General features: G+C 41.6%; 1 long non-coding RNA gene and 1 pseudogene across 1 annotated transcript in view; both read left to right on the top strand.

The window, feature by feature from the left end:
• Window positions 1-15,530, top strand: part of LOC117075645 — a 57,401-nt gene extending 41,871 nt beyond the window's left edge. The window contains exons 4-5 of the long non-coding RNA XR_004434073.1: window positions 10,530-10,691; window positions 14,931-15,530. This is a non-coding gene — a long non-coding RNA (uncharacterized LOC117075645). The remainder of the gene's footprint in view (window positions 1-10,529; window positions 10,692-14,930) is intronic.
• A 1,688-nt stretch (window positions 15,531-17,218) lies between these two features.
• LOC117076974 lies at window positions 17,219-17,317 on the top strand (annotated as a pseudogene).
• Window positions 17,318-17,528: the final 211 nt, after the last annotated feature.

The following is a 17,528-nucleotide window of genomic DNA, read 5'->3' as shown; positions in this document are numbered from 1 at the left end:
TGCCTTTCTTGTGTCTTTTTTCTCAGCTCCTTTCCATTGCCTCCTTTATGTTTTCTCACTGCCTAGCTCTTCCCAATAGCACCACCCTGAGTGGTTCCAGGGCAAAATAGTAAAGCATTTTACATTTGTTTTCATGACTTCCCACCCTTTTTTCAGTCTCATTCCTTTCCATCGTTATGGTGTTCAGCAGCTGCTCTGCACTTGACAAACGTGCCAGACACTGCTGCTAGGGAGACATCAGCCGGCAAGCAAGGGAAAGTTGCAGACTTCTCAGCGCTTACGTCCTAGCTGGGAAGACAAATATTGGACAACTATTCTCTAAAGGAGGCATTCAGAGTGCTGTGAGTGCCTGTCAGTAGATGCAGACAGGGGCTCATGGAGAGCCTCCTGGAAGAAGAGATGTTTGGGTTGAGCCTGGAAGCATGAGTGTTACTTGGGTGAAGTGTTGGGAAGAGAGGTGAAGACAGAGAAGAAGACAGGTTGGAAGGAACACATTCTATGTGAAGGTGCTGAGGGAAGATAGAACATTTGAGGAACCAAAAATGAATGGTACAGCTGCCTGTGGTACATAGCCTGGGCCTCACCCTCTCCCCTGAGCACTTGACAATGCACATAAGGTCCCTAAACACTTCTGCCTACTCACCCACCATAAAACCTGTCATGTCTGCTCTTCCTTTAAGGCTCTGTTTTTTTGCCTTCCATAATTGCAATCTCAGCTGATAGTTTCCTAAGACAGATTTGGGGTCTGGAAACAGACTCTTAGCTGAATTCTACTACTTCACTGTGCGACCTTGAGGAAGTGACTTAGCTTCCCTGAACTGAGGTATATCATCAGTAATATGGGCTAATAACTGTGCTAATAGTAGCATTTCATGATTGTTTACAGTGTCAGCTTCCAGTGCTAAGCATTTTTGTCTTTTATTGTATGATTCTCACAAACCTCATAAGGTAGGTAATGCTTTTATCCCTTTCTCCCTTCTCAAAGGATTCTTAGGAAGCCTAGGTGTGACACTAATTATAGATGCACTTTGTAACCATTAAGAGTTAATGCAAAAAATGAAATATTAGCATGATGTTCAATAATATTACCATGATGTTCAACAAGTACATATTTAATGAATAACTGCATTTGTTGAATGCCATGACAGTTGGGGCTGTAATTAAATGAGTCTCAAAATTTTTTTTTTTTTTTTTTTTTGAGACAGAGTCTCGCTCTATCCCCCAGGCTGGAGTGCAGTGGCGCAATCTTGGCTCATTGCAAGCTCTGCCTCCTGGGTTCATGCCATTCTCCTGCCTCAGCCTCCTGCATAGCTGGGACTACAGGCGCCTGCCACCGCGCCCGGCTAATTTTTTGTATTTTTAGTAGAGACAGGGTTTCACCGTGGTCTCAATCTCCTGACCTTGTGATCCGCCCGCCTCGGCCTCCCAAAGTGCTGGGATTACAGGCATGAGCCACCGCACCCGGCCTCAAAATCTTTTGTGTCTGTCTCCTGAACAAACCAAACAAAAAGCAACAGAAGGAATGAAAAACATTGTCATCACCAATTTGCTAATTGTATGCCATGCCAGACCACAGAAGAGAGAATTCCACAGATGTGACCCTGAGCCTCCAAAGTTTACAGTCTGATGACCACCACTACCTGGAATGCAGATACAGATAACAGAGTGAAGCTCAGTATCAGTTGATGAAGAGACACTGGGTTGTATCAAGCTAATTTCCTACCAAGGGTAAGGATCTTTCAGGAGACCAAATGAGCAGGAAAAAATTCATAAACTTGTATTAAAATTCAAGGTGGGGGCTGAAACCAGAAGGTTCTAAGTCTGTTGGTATTCTCCTTAGTACATGTCTCTTCGCTTTCTATCAGTTTATCACAGCGTATTTTTCACCCAACCCCAATTCTGGGGAATTATTTATACATGATATATGCACTGTCATAATAATGACATGTTTTTAAATTGTCAATTTCTGAAACCACATGTGTGTATCACAAACTAATATGAATGTGTGTGTGCACGCACGTGCATATTCATGTGTGTGTGTGACTGGCTTCCTACACTTACACTCCCCTACTTGAAGAGAAGTGGTGCCGGCTCCCCCTGAAATCAGCCAGTGTGGGAGGAGTACTGACACCAAAAACAAAGGAAATGAAATAGGATAACTGTGGTTTGAGGCTCACAGATCAGATGAGAGGCAGTGAATGAGAAAGTCAATGAGCTGAAAATGACAAGTACAGGCACCTCCTAGGGATCATACCTCTAACAAATGATTGTATTGAACATTTGTTTAAACTCCTGTAAAGTACTCTAAAGTTTAACATCCTTTCCTTCCCTCACAATATTAAGTAGTATAGCTTGGAGGTTGAAAGCAGATTCTGGATTCAAATCCTGGTTCTGTCAGATTCTGCCACTTACCAGCTAAATGACGTTGGACAAGTCACAATATCCCTAAGCCCTTATTTCTTTACTTGTAATGTGGGGAGTACAATCTGCCCCATGAAGCTCTTAAAAGGATAAAGAAAAATAAAATGTGACAAACGTTTTGCATTCACTGTATAGCAAATGACTACTTGATGGTGTTTTATAGGTGACAAAATAGATGCCCAGAGAAGTTAACCTCCTGTCTTGGGTCCCCCCGAGTGTTAACAGCAGTGCAGGGAAGCAGCCAAGCATCCTGTCTCTGGCCCATGGCTCTTTTATCCATGTGGAGCACCAGTCCCACACAGAAATCATGTTTAGGCTACAAGTGATTTTTCATATATATCTTCTTTAATTTGCATCTGTCTGCCAAATCCACATATTAGCAAGCTCAAAACTCCAATGGAAAGGCATAGATAGGATCTTCTGGAAAATTAGATCTGGGATGACCCCAGGAGACCCAAAGAACTATGTGTGAGAAAAAACACAATACCCTGTCACACCTCCTTCAATTGTGGGCAGGTAGATTATTTACTTTGTGGGTTGATGTAACACAATTTTTAATCCCATGTTGGCTACGCTCCGCCACTTCCCCCACCATTAGTGGGTGTGTGCTCAGGCAGTGTAAACTCAGGAAGGTAATGCAAAACCAGGAAAGTAAATCTGATTCTTACACCTCTCACCCCGCATCAGCCTCCTTCTCTCTTTTTACTTCATTCTCTTCAGCTTTAAAAAACCAGAGGTAAATGTATTTTCAGTTGTCTTTGGCACAGCCCTATTTTGGAAATCATAGACAGCCAGCTGGACCAGGAGTCAGGAAGCCAGGGGCTTTCATCTGGGTCTGACATTGGTTAACTGTGGGCCTTCAGGGAAGTTAGATCAGTCCTCCAGGCTTTTGTTCCTTTTCTGTAAAATGAAAAGAAGACTAGAGTATTTATGAAGTGCTCACTGTGCACCATGTGACTTCAATTGTGTTACTTTATTTAATCCATAAGAGAAAGAACTCTACTAGCTAGGAATATAGATCTGTACCAGGCAAATTTAAAAATGCAGGAGCAGGCTGGGCGCGGTGGCTCACGCCTGTAATCTCAGCACTTTGGGAGGCCGAGGTAGGCAGATCATGAGGTCAGGAGATCAAGACCATCCTGGCTAACACATTGAAACCCCGTCTCTACTAAAAATACAAAAAATTAGCCGGGCGTGGTGGCAGGTGCCTGTAGTCCCAGCTACTCGGGAGGCTGAGGCAGGAGAATGGCATGAACCCGGGAGGCAGAGTTTGCAGTGAGCTGAGATCGCGCCACTGCACGCCAGCCTGGGTGACAGAGCAAGACCCTGTCTCAGAAAAAAAAAATGCAGGAGCAGAGAGGCCAAGTTGCCCAAGGCCACAGAGGTGGCAAAGAGGAAGCTGAGTTGGAATTTGAACCTAGGACCATCTGATTCCAAATTTTATGCTTGAATGAGTTATCCAGTACAATCTATAATTTTCTTTTCTGTTCTAATATTATGCTGTTATGTGAGCACCATTAATCAATATTTAGTTGGCTTAGTTTATTACAGTGAGTAATTCTTCCATGCCTTGGGGTCTTACTCTATATAGGCAGAAGCTCTGAGTAAACTTACTACATTCCTTATTTAGTCAGCTAATACATTAATTGTCACTCTGATATTGTAAGTAGTAGTTTTATTGCCATTAGTGAAAATTAGTGAGCCACCAGGTGTGGTGGCTTACACCTGTAATCCCAGAACTTTGCAAGGCTGAGGCAGGAGGATCACTTGAGCCAAGAGTTCAAGACCATCCTGGGCAACATGGTAAGACCCTATCTCTACAAAAAAATACAAAAATTATCCGGGTGTGGTGGTGGACACTTGTAGTCCCAGCTACTTGGGAGGCTGAGGTGGGAGAATCACTTGAGCCCAGCAGACTGAGGTTGCAGTGAGCCAAGATCCATGCCACTACACTCTGGCCTGAGTGACAGTGCCAGACCCTGCCTTAAAATCATACACATACATACATACATACATACCTAATACATACATACATAAAGTAATGCTGCCTTCATCTGATATGCTTCTTCCAATAAGAAAAAAACTTTTCTTGGAAACTCTTCCCCTATCCTTCTTTGGAAACTTTATATAATTGATTTTACCTTCCATTATTTAGATTGTTTATTGACAAACCAAAGTTATTTGATGTGTATGTCTAACCCATATAGAATCAGGGCATAATATGAAGGGTATTTGGTTCCTGAAAGGGTGTTTGCATGAGAATATTGGACATGAGGCTACCAGCTACTCAGCATTGTAGTGGAGATTTGTCCTCTTATTCTCAGGTGCCTCTTAAGTTGGACTCACATAAGAACTAAATATGTCTCAGCTATAACTTGACTACACAATGGCTGGAAGAGGAGTACATTGGCGTGCACCCCACTCTGTGGAGGAGAGACAGGAATACTTAATATTTTTCTGTAGTTAATCAGGTATGTAATTGAGCCTAGTTCTTCATATCGTAGTTATATTCTGTAAAAGTAAACACGATGCTTATTTTAGTTGCTATTGCATCCTTAGGCTAGCCCAGTGCCTAGCACATAGTAGGTGCTCAATAAATATGTGTTAATGAACAGGACAAGACAAACCAATAGGGAAGATAATTAGGAGCACCTGGACCTGGGTTAAATGTCGGTTAGCGATTTCAATCTGCCTAAATCTTGTGATATGAGCTCCTTAAGAGCAATGACTTTTTTACTCATCTATGTATTCCCTAGGATTTAGCCTTCATAATAGGGGCCCAAAAATTTCCATGGGATTAAATCATCTTATAGTAAAGTTATTTTAGAAGATAATATAGTGGAGGGATGAAAGAAAAGTCAAGTGATTTGAAAGTGATAATGATAAGAATGATAACAACAATCACATAATCATACAAGGTAACAGTGGAAGACAAGAGTGCTCTTGGAAAGGAGTGACGCTGTTGCTGGTGAAACTGCATCAGAAGTTGTCCAGGTAGGGGTTGTGATGTCCTCTTTCTGCCATTTTCATGAGCGCCAAAAGTAGAGTCAATTTATATTGATACTTTAGAGAAAGTGATTCCCTAACATTCCTCTCAGTTTTGCCCTCATCATCCCCTAATAGGCCTAAGTCCAAAATACCATAGCTCTCATTGATCAGTTATTGATTTTCCCCTCTGTTCTCATACAGAGTCACTTCCTGGGTACATGAGACCTAGGATGAATTCCAGTATCTTCCCTTCCTGGACCCTGTACTGCATCCCTCTTTCTCCCCAATGACCATGTCTCTCCAAAGGGTGGAAGGCATTTTCACTGCACCCAGGACTCCTCTCCCTGCCCCATCCTCTTAAAGACAGCCATGCTCAGTGATCCAAAGCTGATTTTCTGTTATATACTGTGATGCCATAACCGATTATTTCTTCTATTAAAGAAGATAAAGATATATGTTTTAATTTTAGTGAAACATCCCCTGTGGTTAAGAGGACATCCTGTTATATAAGAAGCCCAGGAGTGGGAGAACAGAGGATTTAGTGACACTTCATAGATTTCTGGTTGTGGGGTCAACTTAGAGACTGACTCAAAATTGACGTAAATAGGAATAAAGTAATGGCTTTGAGGGGGAATGAGTAAGCTGGTTTAAAGTCTACAGGGAGCAATATCCTACATAGATGAATAAGACAAACAAGAAATAGTCTTGAATGGAGCAAGAATGTGGGAAACATTTAGATGGGAAAATGGAGATAAACTAAAGAAACGCAGAGAGTTTTGAAGTCCACACAGAAGACTTTAGAAGATAGTAATAACTAACATTATCCACCCAGCACTCATCTAAGCTCTTTAGATATATCACTTTATGTAATCTTCACAAGTCTATGAGGTAGGTACTAGTATTATCCCCATTTTACAGATTAGGAAACCAAGGCACAAAATGATGGAGTGCCTTACCCAAAGCCACATAGCAACTAAGTGGTGAACAGAGCTGAAATTTGAAGCATAAGCTCTATTCTATACTAGCATTCATTTGTCACTAACTGTGCTAGACAGTATGCTGAATCTGGCCCTAGGAGTCTTAAAGAGCTATGTGCAAGAGAAAAAATATTTTTTCTACCCCTTCAATTGTCAACACATAGATTATTTACTCTGTGAATTGATGGAACACAATCTTTAATCCGTGGGGGGGTTTTCGTTTTTTTCGAGATGGAGTTTTGCTCTGTTGCCCAGGCTGGAGTGCAGAGGTGCAATCTCAGCTTACTGCAACCTCCGTCTCCCAAGTTCAAGTGATTCTCGTGCCTCAGTTTCCCAAGTAGCTGGAATTACAGGCAGGTGCCACCATGCCCCAATAATTTTTGTATTTTCAGTAGAGACGGGGTTTTGCCATGTTGGCCAGGCTCATCTGGAACTCCTAACCTCAAGATATCCACCTGCCTCGGCCTCCCAAAGTGCTGGGATTACAGGCGTGAGACACTGCACCCCGCCAATTCTGTTTTTTATACACATTCTTCTCATAAAGTATGTGCATCTATACACTGTAAGTGTGTGTATGTTGTGGTATTTATATAATCAAATACAATTTACCACCATTCTTCAAGATTGCAAGATCATGCTGCATTCTAATCTCTAGGTTTTAGCATGGTTTCCATTAGCTATTCCTGAGAGGAAATTCACAGTCCTTGCATTTTACAGATGGTGAAAGTGGTTTAGAGGAGGTCAATGGCTTAAGCAAGGTCACAGATCAAGTTTTAGCAACATTTGGCTTAAATCGGGATCAATAACCTCTGACTGTCCAGCCAGATCCTTACAGGGTCTGCCTGTCCTGGGGCCTGGGCCACATTCCAAATTGGGTCATCTGGTGCATGCTGCCTGTCTGAAATTCCCCTTGTGGTTTTGCTCACATCTGGTGTTTTTCACTTCTCTTTCTAAACACGTGCTTTGATCCTATTGCTGCTACAGCAGAAAGATGTCCATGGTTCCAAGGAGCATAGCTAATTTAGTGAGAGGTGAAAGATACTCCTCTCAACAGGACTTCTAAAAATAAACAGTATTATAGCCTTACAATGTCATGCTTGAAGCACTTCCCAGAAAACCCCCAATATAGTAACTCCTACAGTATCTCTCTACAGCCCCAAAACCTCTAACATGCCTGGACTTCTAGCCCCTCTTCTCAAATCCTCAACAGGTTTGAAGTCTTCCTCATGTTGTTCTTCCTTTTAGTCACTCTTGAAGTAGACTGCAAGGGTGACAAATGGTTAAACGCCTTCCATAAGAGCTCTGTAGTCATGTTTCTCCATCAGCTCACACACACTAAGCTGGAAGCTACGTATATTTACTTCCATAAAACCTTATCTACAAGCTTTCCTGTTTTATGCATTTTAGCAAACTTTGTTCCTCATTCTGCCCCTGTTTTATTTTAGTAAGTCTGTTTCTTAATTATAAAAGTATTTTCTTATTACCTTAAAATTTTTAGGTAAATAGAGAAGAATAAAAAAAAAAACACAATCCCAGCACTTTACCATAGCCATTATTCATTTTTTGTTTTGTTTTCTTCCATTTTTATTTTCCCTGTATGTGTGTATGTCTTTTTGTTTGTCTATTTGCTCAGTCTTTTTTTACATAGAATCATAATTTACATGCAATTTTTGTGTCCCCTTCTTTCACTATTTAATATGATAAATGTTTCCCATGTTGCTATGTAATCTTGCAGATAAAAAATTAGGAATGAAAAGAGATAACAGATTTTGACAAAGTAAATGGGGAAAGGGCTTCAATGACCTCCCATAAAGCAACAGACTGTGAATATCACTTGTGGGACCCAATTCTTCTCTGAGTTGCTGGGATTTGGAATTAAGATAAAGAAGACATAAGTGAGTAGAAAGAGGCAAAACAGCCCAATGTTTTTGGAGACGAAAGATTAATATGAAGTCACAAATGGCTAAATTCAAGATTCAAGACAACTAACCTGCCCTATTGAGTAAGTCAGAGTCAAGGCTACCTAAACAGTCCCAGAAAAGAACAACTTATCACAGATATGGCCAGAAGGAGGGATGTTTGGGAAACACTCCTCCTGGGGAAAGAACATCTTCCCAGGGGCTGTGGAAAATGATAATAAGTAAGTTACGTTGTCCACTCCCATTTCTAGAGGGGTTTCAGAGAAGAAATGAAGAGGCAAGGCATTCTTCCTGTGGGAGGGGATTGTTGGGCTTCGTGGCTATGTCTTCTAATCTCTCTCAGTCCCTTTTTCCTTTTCAGTTGCCCCATTGGACCCCACCCCAAACTAAGAAATGTTACCCCAAATGGGTTAAGTTGTCCTTACCTAGCCAACATTCTTCAATCAAACTTTTCCATCTCTTGCCTTTCTTTGCTGACCTTCCCAAACCCAAGATATCGAGCTAGCTCCCCTGTGCCATCTCATCTCTGCATATCCACCCTTACCACAGAGGGAGGCCAGTGCTGAGCAGCATCTGCAGGCCTGCTTAGCAGCAACAGTGAAGCCTGATGATGAATAGAGAGAGGTACAGAGGTCTGTCCAGGTTTACTTCTTTGGAGCTGCTTTCCCTATTCCAGGAAGACCCAGTGACCTATTATTTGTGTCAGGCACTTTCATCCTCACAACAGTGCTGGAAGATTGGTATAGCTATTCTCAAATTACAGATGAGGAAACTAAGCTCTGGGGATCTGTCTGTGTCAGTGGTCGCCAACCCCCGGGGCATGGACAGGCACCAGTCTGTGGTCTGTTAAGAATAGGCCACATACTCCCTTGAGCCCCGCCTCCTGGGCAGATCAGTGGAAGCATTAGATTCTCATAGGAGCGCAAACCCTATTGTGAACTGCACATGCTAGAGATCTAGGATGCATGCTCCTTATGAGAATCTAATGCCTGATGATCTGCAGTGGAACAGTTTCATCCTGAAACCATCCCCACTGCTGCCCCCACCTGTGGAAAAAATTGTCTTCCACAAAACGTATCCCTGGTACCAAAAAGGTTGGGGACCGCTGGTCTATGTAATGCATAATATTGTAGAGAGGTAAGAAAACTGAGAAAATACCCAAAGGTGCACAGAAAAGTACAAAACAAAATTACTCAGCATCCATTATCCCCAAAGAAGTATTGATAACTTTTAAAATATATTGCCTTTCATTGTTTCTATGTGTTCATTTACGTGTATGTGTATGTGTGTATGTAAGATGATAACCTGTAATACATGAGTTTATTTTGCTTTACAAGATCAGGATTCTGTTATTTCTATGAGCTTGCTAGTACTTCCATAACAAGGTACCACAACTGAGTAGCTTAAATAACAGCAATTTGCCGTCTCACAGGTCTGGAGGCTAGAAGTCTGAGATCAAGGGGTTGGCACGTGGGTTCTCTGTGAGGACTGTGAGAGAGAATATGTCCCAGGCCTCTCTCCTGTCTTCTGCTGTTTTGCTGGAAGTCTTTAGTGTTTCTCAGCTTCTGCTGCATCACCCCAATCTCTGCTTTCCGCTGCATCACCCCTATCTCTGCCTTCCTCTCCACATGGCATGTATTCTCGGTGCATGTCTGCCTCTCCACATGGCAGTATCCTCAGTGCATGTCCGCCTCTCCACGTGGCAGTATCCTCGGTGCATGTCCGCCTCTCCACGTGGCAGTATCCTCGGTGCGTGTCCGCCTCTCCCCGTGGCAGTATCCTCGGTACATGTCTGCCTCTCCACATGGTATTCTTTTTATAAGGAAATAGTCATTTTGAATTAAGGATTCCTCCTACTTCATTATGACCTCATCTTAACTTGATTGATTACATCTACAACCTTATCTCCAAATAAGGTCACCTTCTGAGGTAACGGGGGTTAGGACTCCAACATATCAATTTTGGGAGGACACAATTCAACCGATAACAACTATTTGCACAGTATTGCCTCATTTTTTTTCTACTTACCATTCTATGTGGACATTTTTGTAAGGGGAAAAGACTGGCACATGCAAATGTGGGCAGAGAGAGAAGGCCTGAGGGGAGCAGCACAGTGGGGAGCAACCCACAGCCTTGGGGAAGGCACGGCAGGAGAATAGCATGGAGAAAGAGGCAGGGGAGCTGTCAGAGCATTGACCATCGCCGTGGTTTTCCTCCTTCACAGGCTTCCTGAGGGATCCTCAGAAACATGTGTTAGAAAAGAAAAGCTTCCAGGTCTGTCCAGTCTCCTCCATAACCACAGTTTCCCACCCACGTACCATTATCTGGCTTGGAATGGATCCTGGAAGGAGGACTCAAGAGAAACCATAGAAACAGACAACAGGAAGTAAGTGTGAGGGAAGCTTTGGACGGTGAAAGTATTAGATTTGTCAACTGGGAAGCAGTATAGTAATTAAGCCCTACATAGAGTCAAACAAATGTTTCAAATCCTACCTCTGACACTCATTTTAAAAATATTTTATTTTTTATAGCAGTTTTAGATTTACAGTAAAATTGTGCAGCAAGAATAGAAAGTTCTCCTATACTCCCTGTCCCCACCCATGCACAGGCCCTCTCCATTATCAACATCCCCACACAGAGTGGTACATTTGTTACAGCTGATGAACCTACATCAACATATCATCATCATCCAAGTCCATAGTGTACATTAGGGTTCACTCTTGGTGTCATACACTCTATGGGCTTGGACAAATGTATGACACGTATCCACTATTATATATCATACAGAGCATTTTCATTCCTTAAATATCCTCTGCACTCTGCCTATTCATCTCTCCCTTCTTCCAACCCCCAGCAACTATTGACCTTTCTACTGTCTCTATAGTTCTGCCATTTCCACAGTGTCACATAGTTGGAATCATACAGTATGAAGGCTTTTCAGATTGGTTTCTTAAACTTAGTAATATGCAGTTAAGGTTCCTCTACATCTTTTCATGTCATAAGAGCTACACTTATTTTTCTGTGAGATTTTGGGCATATTGGTCAGTCTCTATAAGCTTTCATTTCCTCATCTGATAGTGGTACCTATGCATAGGGTTGTTGTAAGAATAAAAATGAGGTGATATATGTAAAGTACTTACTGTAGCACCCAGCAGGAAGAAGTACTTACTGTAGCGCCTGGCACTTTGTTCACTCATTTATTCAACCAATATTTGTCATCTGCTGCTTTAAGGTCTGTGTTGAATGCTAAGGATACAGTGTTAAACAAAACTGACATGGTTCCTGTCCTCATGGAAATTACACTCTGGTGAGAAAGGTAGAGATTTAAGCAAATAAATACATAATTAGTCTTCCATTTTAAGCCATATAATAATTTGATTAAAAACTATTTCTAAAATAGAAAAAATGGGGAAACAGATTTAATTTGGAGGGGTGGGGAGAGGATGCACTTAGGGAGAGCCACTCTGAGGAAGCAATATGAAGCTGAGACCTAAAAGTTGATATGGAAATAGCCAGATGAAGTGCTTTGGGGGTGGGGGGAAGTGGGGGAGAGTGTTCCAGGTAGAGAGAGTAGGTCCTGAGGTAATAAAGAGCTCATTGGCCCATTAGAGGAACTGAAACATCAGTGTAACTGGAGTGAAATGAACAAGGGGGAACAGGGTGCATATGAGGTTGGAGACATAGGCCGATCCCAGATCTTGCAGGGAGTAATGGGATCTCATTGGATGCCTATTCTTAAGAGAATGACGGGGACAGAAGAGCCAAAGGAAGAATAACAAGGGAGGAAGGAAAACCAAAAGAGAGGAAAAACACAGAATAAGGAGGCTAGACGGTGGGTGGGTGAGAGAGACAGAGAGAAGAGAGACAGAGCAACAGAGAGAGATACAGTGAGACATTTTGAAAGTCAAAAACAGAGAGGTTGAGGAGGATGAGGGCTAAGCAGGACCGAAATTTGGCAAGTAAGAAGTCCTTGGAGACCTCTGAGACAGCAGGTTCAGTGCAATGGTCAAAGTGAAAGCTAGATTACAAGGAGTTAAGAAGTAGTATGTGGTGAGGAAGTAAAGGAAGAGAAGGAAGTTAGCATGTATTTTTTTTAGAAGTATTATGATGAAGGAAAAGAGAAAGTTTGGGTGATAGTTTAAGTGAGAATTTCTTCTTTATTTTTATTTTAGATTGAAACTTTTTGAGCATTTTTCTAGGCTAAGGAGAAGGGTCTAGTAGGTAAAGATTGAAGGTAGGAAGAGAAAGGAGAACTGATTCTGCCTTCAGGAGGCCTCATTCCTGTAGTTATTTTGCCTGCAATCAGAAAGTGACAAACTCTGGTATCATGATCGGGCCAGAGACCTAAACAATGTGCAATTTCTTTCTTTCTTTCTTTCTTTTTTGAGACGCAGTCTCGCTCTGTCGCCCAGGCTGGAGTGCAGTGGTGGGATCTCGGCTCAGTGCAAGCTCCGCCTCCCGGATTCATGCCATTCTCCGGAGCCTCAGCCTCCTGAGTAGCTGGGACTACAGGCACCCGCCACCGCGCCGGCTAATTTTTTGTATTTTTAGTAGAGACGGGGTTTCACCGTGGTCTCGATCTCCTGACCTTGTGATCCGCCCGCCTCGGCCTCCCAAAGTGCTGGGATTACAGGCGTGAGCCACCGTGCCCGGCCACAATGTGCAAATTCAATCATAGACGTGGTTAATTAAAAGACTGTACAAAGTACTCCCATGGTTTTTAAAATTAAAACTATAAATCAAGATAGTAACATTTTTAATTTCTGTATTTTAAAACAACTGGCATTTAAAGAATTTAAAGAAATTCATATTAGACATAATTAAGAGTGCATTCTACTTACACTCAAGTGCTGTTACTAGCTCCCTTAATATAATCCTGTTTTCATTTTTGCATTTGAAAGAACCCTTTCTTTGTACTTATCCTGGACTGTTTATTTGGGCCAAAACCCTCTTAGGGTAGCCCCAGATTTCAGGTCAGTTTGGCATCAATGGCTCTTTCAAAGGAATTTAAGTTTTAATTTCCCAGTTGCTCATAGCTTTTCTTCTGCCTCAAGAAGATGGAAAAGACATTGACCCTGCTGGGTTGATGGACTCATGGAACAAGAAAGTTTCATTTTGCCTGCCCAGTTTCCTTATCAGCTAGGAATGATGCGCATTTTCCATCTCTCACCTCCTCCCTTTTTCATACAGCAAAGGAAAAATGATTACTGAGTTTTATTTAGTTTTTTTAAACATCAAAGTTAAATATGCACATAGTTTAAAGAATCAAATAGTTCTAAATTACTAATTACAAGAAATAGCATTCCCCCACTCCACCCCTTCATTTCCCACTCCTCAGAGGAAATCACTTTCAATGCTTTCACTAAATCTTTTTTTAGGGGTGGAGGGAAATCATTGTATCTCTAAATAGCTACTTCTTAGTTTTCTCTATTGACTTTCCACTGTGGAAGATGGGGATTCAGTTTTCGCCTCTTCCTATACTGCACGGGCTTATATTTCTATGTCATTATTAAACTGACACTCAGTGTTTATATTACTATGATCAAATAAATACTATTCACACCTGTGTTGTGTAATAAATTATGATCACTTTCTTCAAAACGGTTTTGCTTTCTCTGGAGTTAATAATGGTCTCATTTTTCATCTGCCTAGTTTTTCTGTGCATATGTCACTAATTTAATCCATACTCCTCTCTAGCTGTTTAAGTCTCCTCTCATTATATCCGAACAAACTTGGTATTCCATCAATTTCATCTGGAAGCGAGCTCTTCCAGAGCCTACTGATCTGCTCCTCTCTGGGCTGACCGACCTCTAGGCCTGCTGTACATCTGTCATCTTGGGACTTCCCTTCACCCACATCCTGGGGACTCTCTTCACTCTGTGTTGAGTGCTCTGGTTCCTGAATTCCACCTCTTCCTCTTTCTTGACTCACAGCACTGTTTTGGTGGAGCACATTCTTCAGTAGTTTCCTCAGAGAGAGTGCAGGGAAGATATAACATTTGCCATCAGTGCCCTGCCCGAATTCTCTTGGCAGTTAACATCCAGGCCTTCAAAATTGCCAGCACATATGTCTCTTTGCCTGAGGGCTTAGAAAAAGCTACTGAAAGTTTGCTCAGGAAGTGTTGGGGAATTAACCCCCTTTTCCCTGGGAGAGACCCTTAACCAATGACTGATGAGAGTTAGTAGATAAATATCCCAGCTTGCTCAACCATGAGGGGGTTTAACCCTGAAGCATGCTTTCTACACAGGCCTCCCAGAGTTTCCCAATGGAGTCAAGTTCCACTTGTCCACAGTAACTTGCTAGATATATTAACTTCCGTACGATCCTTTTCTCATTACTTTACTCTGCTACAGATGTTTCCTGGGGTCATCTCCCAGATAAATTAATTTTGCTCTTATAGTTTTTATTTTCCATCTGTTATCTTTCTGCTTTCCTTTCTACTTTCCAAACCTAGTAAGCTTTTTTATATTTTTGCTATCGTATTTGAATTTCTAAGTTTTTTTTTTTTTGTTCTCTAAATATTCCTCTTAAAAAATAGCGTTCTGTTCCTATTTCATATATGCACTAGTTCTCTTATTTCTCTGGAGATATTATTAATACTTCTTGTTTTCTTTTTCTTTCACAGATGCTGTCATTTCTGCGTTATCTTTAGAGCATTTGTCTCCAGTGTGTCAGAGTTTCGGAGACGGCTTTCCTAACATTCAGGCTGGCTGTCAGGGTCCCCTAAGTAAGAGAAGACGGCAGAAGGCAATATGTATAATCTCCTATTTTTTCCCAGCATGTTGTCCTTTCACACAATAGTGCCTTGTCCCTTCTCTGTCTTACTCTCCCACCAGAAAAACCTCCATTCTTGGACATTGTGGGGAAGGGGCAATCCATCTAACAGCAAGAGGAAGAGGGGGCCTGGGGCTTTCATTGTTTCCTGAACTGATTTTCGATTCAACTTACTGTTTTTAGCCACAACTTCATCCTTGTTTCCAAAAGTACCTGGTGCCACCAATTGCTGAGCATTTGGGGGATTCTGAAATGTAAAGTGAGTTGCTTTACCTTTCTCATCTTCAGGCTTAGGATTCAGCTTGCTCAGGTCTCTTGATTCAGTTACCATTCATTCATCTATGTTCTAGCTTTTATTTGTTTAGATTTTATGTTATGTTATGTTATGTTATGTTATGTTATTTTTTGAGACACAGTCTCACTCTGTCACCCAGGCTGGAGTACAGTGGCTAAGTCTCGGCTAACTGCAACCCCCACCCCCGACCTTCCCAGTTCAAGTGATTCTCCTGCCTCAGCCTCCCAAGTAGATGAGACTACAGGCACCCGCCACCATACCTGGCTAATTTTTGTATTTTTAGTAGAGATGGGTTTTTACCATGTTGGCCAGGCTGGTCTTGAACTCCTGACCTCAAGTGATCCACCTGCCTCAGCCTCCCAAAGTGCTGGGATTACAGGCGTGAGCCACTGTGCCTGGCCTTATGTTCCAGCTTTTAAAATTATCTTTCTTACTCTTGTCCTTTTTATAGTCTTTTGTCCTTGTAGGTTTCTCCTTAAAAAAAAGTTTACCAAAATTCTTACTTGCTTACATACGCATAAAGAAATTCTGGAAACACGCATAAGAAAGTATAACAGTCCTTATTTCTGGACCAGGAGAAAGTGGGAACTGAGCTGATGGGAGACATAGATGAGGGAAACGTTTCAGACTGTGCCTCTTTGTATTTTTCTGGTTTTAAAACCATGTGAATGTATCACTTAATCAAAACATTAAATTTTGGTTCTAGGAGGGAGTGGAGCATGTGTTTAATCTGCTGTCTTTAACCAGAAGTCTCAAGTGTTGTTTTTCTAAATTAGCAGCTTCAATGTTGAAACCATGAGAAGCTACCCAGCCAAAAGCCATTCCAAACAAATCCAGAGCCATAAGCAAAAATATAGACACATTTGGCTTTGTGAAAATTAAAGATTTATGCAAAGCAAAAACCAAAAATCATATCAAAGTTTAAAAGGTCAGAAAACCAAAAACAAATTGGGAAAAAAATTTACAAGAAGTATGACAAAATGCTAATTCGCTTTAAAATATGGAATTTTGACCAGGTGTGGTGGCTTACACTTGTAATCCTAGCACTTTAAAAGGCTGAGGCAGGGCTGGGTGCTGTGGCTCATGCCTGTAATCCCAGCACTTTGGGAGGGCTGAGGCAGTCAGATCACTTGAGGTCAGGAGTTCAAGACCAGTCTGGCCAACATGGTGAAACCCCGTCTCTACGAAAAATACAAAACAATTAGCCGGAAGTGGTAACACGTGCCTGTAATCCCAGCTACTCGGGAGACTGAGGCAGGAGAATCGCTTGAGCCTGGAAGACGGAGGTTGCAGTGAGCCGAGATAGCGCTACTGCACTCCAACCCAGGTGACAGAGTGAGACTTCGTCTCAAAAAAACAAGGCCGAGGCAGGAGGATGCCAGACTGCAACTCCAGTCTGGGTGACAAAGCAAGAACCTATTTTAGAAAAAAAAAAGACGAAGTTTTTACAAAGGAATTGAACACAGGTAAAAATCCAATAGAAAACAACAGGCAAAGGACATGAATAGACAACACAGGTGAATACATACAAATGGCTTTTAAATACATGAAAAATGTTCAACCTCACTCGTAAATTAAAGAATGAAAATCAGAACAATGAGAAAATCAGTTTTTACCTATTAGAACAGCAAAATTATAAAATCTGATAATATACATTGGTGAGATAAAGATTCGGTGAGACGAGGAGTCTAAAATATTTTTAGCTGGATTAAAACTTGTTACTAAATTTGCAGTGCATTTTGGTGCTATCTGTCAAAGTTTTAAAGTTACATTTACCTTTTGACGCTGCAGCTTCATTATCAGACATGTATCTGCTTGCACTGGACATTAAGATATATTTACTTGCTGACTTCAGCTACACATATGCTAAAATTGGAAGGATACAGAGAAGATTGTCATGGCCCCTGCACAAGGATGACATGCATGAAGCATTCCATATATTTTTTAAAATACATATTTACAACGATATTCATTGTAGCATTATTTGTAGCCACAAAAACTGTAAGCAATTCAACTGCTTATAGGAGGAAACTGGCTACATAAATTATTGTATATTCATTCAGAGGGATACTAAGCAGCCAATAAAAAGAATGAGGCAGGCCAGGCACAGTCACTCACACTTGTAAGCCCAGCACTTTGGGAGACCGAGATGGG

Source organism: Trachypithecus francoisi, unplaced genomic scaffold (genome assembly GCF_009764315.1).
Source record: "Trachypithecus francoisi isolate TF-2019V2 unplaced genomic scaffold, Tfra_2.0 Lachesis_group5, whole genome shotgun sequence".
NCBI classification, from domain to species: Eukaryota; Metazoa; Chordata; class Mammalia; order Primates; family Cercopithecidae; genus Trachypithecus; species Trachypithecus francoisi.
This window is presented reverse-complemented; position numbering and strand designations above follow the sequence as displayed.